The 8,427-nt window shown below is 44.0% G+C and overlaps 1 pseudogene; it reads left to right on the forward strand.

Moving 5' to 3' along the window:
• Positions 1–206: 206 nt before the first annotated feature.
• Positions 207–5,792, forward strand: LOC141101065 (DNA replication licensing factor mcm5-A-like; annotated as a pseudogene).
• Positions 5,793–8,427: the final 2,635 nt, after the last annotated feature.

Below are 8,427 nucleotides of genomic sequence, written 5' to 3' on the forward strand. Positions count from 1 at the left end.
GCAGTTTTTAGAATGGTGTCACTTTTGGGTATTTTTTATCATATAAACCCCTCAAAGTGACTTCAAATGTGATGTGGTCCGTAAAAATAAAATGGTGTTGCAAAAATGAGAAATCGCTGGTCAGCTTTTAACCCTTATAACTTCCTAACAGTAAAAAAAATTTGGTTCCAGCTTTTTGCGCGCTTTCGGCTGCTGGTGAAGTCACCGTCTTTTCCTTTTCTCCCTCTTTTATTATCATCATGTCTGGCTTCGACGATGCCGGTGTTTTCTACAGCAACAGCTTCGGAGGAGAGCAGAAGGCCGGCGAAGAAGGACAGGCCAAGAAGTTGCAGCTGAAAAATTCCTGCGGCAGTATCGCTATGGCACTGACCGCACCGGCTTCACCTATAAATACAGAGATCAACTCAAGCGTCACTACAACCTGGGAGAGTACTGGATTGAGGTGGAGATGGAAGATCTGGCCAGTTTTGATGAGGAACTTGCAGATTATCTGTATAAGCAGCCGACAGAACAGGTGAAGAAGCTGTGCAAGATATCCAGGTCATGCTTCGCCTCTGATGCCAATCCTGCAAACATTCGGAGACTGAAGTCAGAGCAAATGTCTCACCTTGTGAAGATCCCTGGTATCATAATCGCTGCTACAGCCGTGAGAGCCAAAGCTATGAAAATCTCCATCCATTGCCGCAGCTGCAGGAACATGATGAGTAACATTCCCGTGCAACGAGGTTTGGAGGGTTATGCCATGCCACGAAAGTGCAACACCGAGCAGGCAGGTCAGCCCAAGTATCCTCTGGATCCATACTACATTATACCTGACAATGTAAATGTGTGGATTTTCAGACACTAAAACTTCAGGAGTCTCCAGATGCTGTGCCCCACGGCCCCTATATCCGGGTTGTCGGTATCCAAGTAGATACAGAAGGCACGGGAAGGAGTGCAGCTTGTACGGTGTCTCCTCAAGAAGAAAAGGATTTCAGACGTCTCGCTTCTAAACCAGACATTTATGAAACAATTGCTAAAAGCATTGCTCCATCAATTTATGGCAGCACGGACATTAAAAAGGGGATTGCATGTCTACTCTTTGGTGGATCCCGTAAAAGGCTTCCTGATGGACTAACACGTAGAGGAGATATCAACCTGCTGATGTTAGGAGACCCCGGTATTGCCAAGTCTCAGCTTCTTAAGTTTGTGGAGAGGTGTTCCCCTATTGGGTTTATACATCTGGTAAGGGCAGCAGTGCAGCTGGTTTAACTGCTTCAGTCATGAGGGATCCTGTGTCCCGTAACTTCATTATGGAGGGAGGTGCCATGGTGTTGGCAGAAGGAGGAGTAGTTTTCATTGATGAATTTGATAAGATGTGAGAGGATGACAGAGTTGCCATCCATGAGGCTATGGAGCAGCAGACTATTTGCATTGCAAAAGCCAGAATCACAACTACCCTGAACTCTCGCTGCTCCGTGCTCGCCGCTGCCAATTCGGTGTACGACCGATGGGATGATACAAAGGGCGAAGAGAACATTGACTTCATGCCCACCATTTTGTCAAGGATGAACACAATGAGCAGAGGGATATGACCCTTGCTAAACATGTGATAAACATCCATCTTAGTGCATGGACACAGACTCAGCCAGTAGAGGGAGAGGTGGATCTTAACACACTGAAGAAATACATTGCTTACTGCAGAACTAAATGTGGACCGCGTCTGTCAGTGGAAGCAGCTGAGAAGCTTAAAAATCATTATGCCCTCATGAGGACTGGAGCCAGTGACCATGAGAGGGAGAGTGAGAAGAGATCCAGCATTCCATAACTGTCAGGCAATTGCAAGCCATTGTCCGAATTTCAGAATCTTTCAGCAAGATAAAATTGCAGCCCTTTGCCACTGAAACTGATGTTGAAGAGGCACTGCACTTGTTCCAGGTGTCCACACTGGATGCAGCCATGTCAGGAAGTCTCTCTGGAGTAGAAGGATTCACCACTAGTGTTGAGCATTCCGATATCGGCCAATATTCGCTGTATCGGAATTCCGATACCGAGTACTGATATGTTTTCAATATCGGATACCGGGAATCGGAAGTCCCCATAATGCAATGAGTCACTGTTGTGGCTGTGATTGGCTGCTGAAATGATGTCATCTTAATGCGCGGTCTGTGCGCATCATGATGCGGGGTCTGTACGGGCCTGCCGGGGGCCTGTGTCGGCTGTCGGGGGCCTGTACGGGCCTCTCGGGGGTCTACGCGGGCCTGCCGGGGCCCTGTGTGGGCCTGCCGGGGCCTGTACGGGCCTGCCGGGGGCCTGTGCCAGCTGTCGGGGGACTGTACGGGTCTCTCGGGGGTCTATGTGGGCCTGCCGGAGCCCTGTACGGGACTGCCGGGGGCCTGTGCCGGCTGTCGGGGTCCTGTACGGGCCTCTTGGGGGTCTATGCGGGCCTGCCGGGGCCCTGTGTGGGCCTGCCGGGGCCTGTACGGGCCTGCCGGGGGCCTGTGCCGGCTGTTGGGGGCCTGTACGGGCCTCTCGGGGGTCTATGCGGGCCTGCCGGGGTTCTAGTGTGTGTGCAGGCATCGTCCGATGGGACTATAAGTCCCATCGGGCGATGCCTGCTATAATGACAGTGATTGACACATTAGCCAATGATGGGACAGTAGTAGTCCGATCATCCGGCTAATGTGTTGAAAGTTAAAAAAAAAAAAAAAACATACATACTACTTACATACTACATACATACTACATTCATACAACATACATACTATATACATACTTCATATATACTACATTCATACCACATACATACATACTACAAACATACTACATATATACTACATTCATACAACATACATACTACATTCATACAACATACATACTATATACATACTACATTCATACAACATACATACATACTACATATATACTGTATTCATACAACATACATACATACATACTACATACATACTTCTTATATACTACATTCATACAACATACATACATACTACATACATACAACATATATACTACATTTATACAACATACATACATACTACATACTACATACATACTACATACATACTACATATATACTACATTCATACAACATACATACAACATGCTACATACATATAACATACATACTACATACATACTACTTTCATACAACATACATACTACATACTACATACATGCTACATATATACTACATTCATACAACATCAACATACATACATACTACTTACTACATATATACTACATTCATACAACATACATACAACATGCTACATACATACAACATACATACTACATACATACTACATACAATACATTCATACATTCATATAATACATATAGACATACAGTACATATAACATAGAGTACATACTCACCATCACTTGTCACTTTGATCCCCGAAGCCAATGTCATCTGTGGAAAAATATGAAAATAACAAACAAGCGATATACTCCCTGATCCGCAGAAATCCACGCGTGTCCCACGACGATCTCCCGTGGAGAACAGCAGCATCAGCTGATGCCACCGCTCTCTACGGGCCCCAGGAATATAATAACGGGAGATAGGTATCCTTCCGCTCTGTATTCCTCTGCCACTGTAGAAAAAAAGTCCCTAGTCTCACTTTATGGCAAAAGCTGCGTGGGAACCTTCTCACACAGCAATGCCAAAAGTGAGACTAGGGACATGGAGGGTGTCCATGGAGGGACATGGAGGGTGCAGAGTGCACATAGAGGATAAAGGTCAGTACTCCCACATTCAGGGGGTGAAGAGTACATACAGCAGCTTAAAGAACAATACTCCCACAGGCAGGGGGTGAAGAGTACAAACAGTGGCCTTTGGCACAGTAGTCCAACTGAATACACACAGAAGATTTGTGGCAGAGTAACTAACACTGTCCCTCACTCCAGTTGCATCCTATCCCTACACTAAGCAGAGCAGAATGGTGGCTGCACCTGTGGTCCAGCATTTATACTTTCCGGATCACGTGGTGCTCTGGGAAATCACAGCTAAATGTCCATTATAAACCCCAAACTTAGTTAGTTCGGGTTCGTTCATCCCTAGTTACAAGCTCTTCATGAGAACACGCTTACTGATGGGTTCTCAGTTAGCTCATTCTGCAACTAGTAATATGCAGGAAAATAAAAGAAAGTATGTAAAACTACTGTTGCATTTTTTTTAATGAAATCCAAAAGAAAAAAATATTTTACAAGCATTTAATTAATGAAGGTTCTCAATGGTATTCATGCAAACTACTATTCTACAAAATCCAGACTATGGATTAATAATAATAATAATAATAATAATAATAATAATAATAATAATATTGTATGGCAGCTAGATGGATACAGAATACTCACTGACACTTATCTCAATTGTTTGAGTCATGGGGCTTGGCACATTTCATTAGCTTTGGTAGGAGAAGTTCTTTGTACCCTTCAATTAGCTGAGGGAAAGGGGCATCAGCTGCAATATAAACTCTCCAAACTTTCTGAGAAATCCCATTTATTCTAATGAGCCCCAGTAGTGTCTATTCCTTCCAGTGCACATTCTGCATCTCTTTATTGTGAAGTGTTAAACAGTATTAACTAATAGTGATAATGAGTAACCTTCCCAAAGTACCGTACATAGGAAGTTTAGCTCAAGGCTTATAGATCCCGATGGACAAAATTGTTATAATACAGTATGCATAGATACCTTTCCACAAACTGGAGATATAAAAGATGTGTGAGAATGTGCACCAAATTGTCGGCACATAAAGTGAAGTAAAGTAGGTCAACCAAGAGGTCGTATAAAGTTATGTAAAAGTGTCCAAAGATACAGCAGATTTATTATCCAGGATGAAACAATCAGATACATTTGCTGCATTTCAGACTGTGATATCAAAGTTTACATTGTCTACCTCTTAAGCCCTCGTCACACACAGCGATCTCGTGAGATCGCTGTGTGTGACACTTATCAGCGACCGGCACCCCTGCCGGGTATCGCTGATCGTGCTGGAATGGCCAGGACATTTTTTTGGTCGCTGGTCTCCCGCTGGCCAGCACGTATTGCTGCGTGTGGCAGGCGGGAGACCAGCGACCAGCAAGCAGGAGCTTGTGACGAAGGTAAACAGCGGGTTTCTAAGCGCCCCAACTGAAGTGTGAGCAGGCCTTACTCGGTGCTCTGCCTCTCCTTGTTCTGCTGCCTACAGTCCTCTGTGCATCTCCCTGATGCTGTATGTGCTTAAATACGGTCTGGACTTCTAGTGTGGAGCTATTTGCCCCTAGAACTGCTGTGGCCAGTAAGGAATCCTGACATCTCCATTTCCTCTAGGTCTGTTTGTTTGGGCTGTGTTGCTGGACTTGTGCGGGACTTTTAGCCCTAAGGGTACATATAGTGAACTTCTCCTGTTTATGCCACTCCTGTATCACGCTGGGCTTCTACGTTTAAGTGCCGTGGGCATTTCCACCCTATTGATTGCTGCTGGACTTCTACACTTTAGTGTTGTGTGCGTGCTCATTTATAACATCGCAGGACTGCCTCATTAAATGCGGAGTGCTTACTTTCATACTACCGGACTCCGACGTTTAGTGCCTTGTGCTCACCTGCGTCATATTTCTGTTGGTTTGGTTCATATTAGCGCTCTTCAGTTATTCTGCATCATTCTATATTGTGCTGTTTTTTCAAACTATTGCAGAAAGTGCTCTGCTAGTTTTACTTTACTTGCTTCACTCTATATTATGCTGTGTTTTCATTATCATTGCAGGATGAACTCTGTTAGCTGTATCACCTTTGTTAAATATACTTATTTGCATCAACTTTGGTCTCTGTCTCGTATTATCCCACACAATTAGATTCCGCAGTACCCTTATAGTTGTTACAGTAAGATCTGTAACAAAGTTTACCATATTCACTTGTAATATAATATTGATTGAAACAAAGTGGGTTTAAAAGATAGCAACCCTTTAAACTGTCTGTGGCAGATCCTTCCTGTCAATGAAACAAGATTGACATTAACTGTAAACACAAAATGGTTGTTTTCTATGCAAGAATACAGGAATAGTTGTTTCATTTTAATTTGGATTGAAAAGTATCAGATAGTTGTAGGAAACAAAATGTCTTCATCTGATTCATTCAAGAAAGGTAAATGCCTGAAAAAAACATTCACAGTAAAAACACTGAAAAAGTGAAGATGTTGCTATAACCGACCCTTCCTATGTATCCCACCCAATGTATTATTCAGGAAAGGAAGCTGTAGACCAGCGGGAAATATAGAGAAATGGCTTCAGATGCGGAAACTCTTGGCGCAGACACATCCTAAGTAGTGTTACATGTCAGGAGGTAACACTTCCACAACCTCATGCATTATACATGGGGACTGTTAGGGGATTATGATGTTCTCCAGTAAGATGTGAAAACAATCATCCACAAGTCAACAAACGATGAACGATCTGCAAAATTCTGATTTATGTACTAAATATAAAAGAAGAACTCCAAAAAATGACATTAATGTATAATGGAGATGGCTGACCTCTGGGGCCGTGCGGGTCCCTGTGCACCGGCTGGTTATTGTGTGCACCGGCTGGTTATTGTATGCACATTTATGGCTGCCTCTCCGATCATTATCAGCCTAGATACGAGATGTATTCTCACCCAGTGCAGCGAAGATCAGAGATTCCCATCAGACGAGGGATCTGCAGATGAGACCCCGGCCATTCATTTATGTCATCTCTCCATTAGAGATTGTGCTAGAAATGAGCAAAATCATATGAATGGAACTGAATTTGTGTAAATCTGCATTCTGGAGAATATGGATTTTTTTAAAAAAATTTGCACCGCCATCTTGCTGAACTGTAGATGGGAAACCAAAGAAATGAGGTGGAACACACATTAGTATAAGTGCAATATGTAGGTGCACATTCACACTGTGGCCATTATCTAATATAAGATAATATAGGATAAAAATCAAAATGATCAAATTCCCTACAGTAAATGAATAGGTAAATAGTAATAGTGCATGAAAAGAACATAGAGGAGTCATTGTCGTTGACACTATGATGACCAAAGAAGCATAGAAGCCATCCCACCATGATAAGGTGTTCCCAAACAGTATAGAGACCTCAAAAAGTTGGAAAGTACCCACCTAACTGCACAGCTCTGTCTGCCCCTGCAGCTCCTCGCTCTCTGTCGGGACCTCAGCACCTCTGTCACTTGGCATCTCCAGGCCGGTGCTCACTTTAGACCCTGGCTTTCACCAGTGAGCAGACCCAGAAATTCACTGCACATGTTCCACGGCCAACTTGTGTCTGGGAGCCCCAGCCTAGATGTGATGTGACGGAGGCGGAGGACCCAACAGTGGGCAGAGAGCAACACGGACAGTTAGAAAGGAGAGGTAGGTTTATCTTTCATTTTAACCTTTTGTCACCTGCACTGCTCTCTGTTCCATGTTTGGTTCGCCATGCCTCCATCGTGCCACATCTCCCCCATGTTCACTGTAGGCCACGGCTAGACAATTAAGGTGAGCATAAGGAATTTTTGTTATTTTTTTGCATCTTACAATTATTATGCTTTGGGGTCTGGAAAGAATCCAGAACATAATAAGGGACATCACATTATGGAAAATAGCTTGTCAGTGAATCATGTTTCCTGGAGCATTGTGGCCATCGCTTTGCTCCTATCTTCTAATCTTGTATCTGCATTTTGGACTGATGATGGTACAATCATCATTCCTTTGGGAGAGAGCTGCTTACATCGGATCAGTGAAATAGCCCACGTGGAATAGTTACATTAAGTTGCATAGCTACATAGGTTGGAAAAAGACCTCGGTCCATCAAGTTCAACCTTTCTCCACCAATTGCAAATTTCATCTCTAATTTAAAGCAAACCTGTCAGCACTTTTGGCAGAGATAAGATATGGCCACTGCCTTTCAGGGCTTATCTAGAGTTTTGCTCTGGTTCATTATTATGTTTTAACAATGATTTAATAAAATATATTGATTTTATTCTTAAGACTCGTGGATCCTTTTTTGTTTGCAGTAGCATTTAAGGGTGTTTGTATCTATAGTATTCTATAATGCTGTAGATAAGCCCCCGATCCGACCTGAAAGATAAGAAAAATATGTTTTATTATACTCACTCAGGTGGGGGCGGACCGGTCCGATGGGAATCGCAGGTCCAGGTCTGGAGCCTTCCATCTTCTTGCGATGCCATCTTCCTGCTTGCGTCATGGCTCCATGGCATTGCGCTCCTACGCAGGCGTGCACTTCTCTGCCCTGCAGTGCGCAGGCGCTGGGCCTCTCTGACCTTTCCTGGTGCCTGCGCATTGCAGTACTTTCCTCTGCCCTCAACAGCGCAGAGAAGTACGCCTGCGCATGAGTGCAATGCAAACAGGAAGGCGGCATAGCAAGAAGATGGGAAGCACCGAACCCGAACCTGCGACACCCATCGGACCAG

This window comes from Dendrobates tinctorius, unplaced genomic scaffold, assembly GCF_039654945.1.
Source record: "Dendrobates tinctorius isolate UK_male_01 unplaced genomic scaffold, ASM3965494v1 ptg000114l, whole genome shotgun sequence".
Lineage (NCBI taxonomy): Eukaryota > Metazoa > Chordata > Amphibia > Anura > Dendrobatidae > Dendrobates > Dendrobates tinctorius.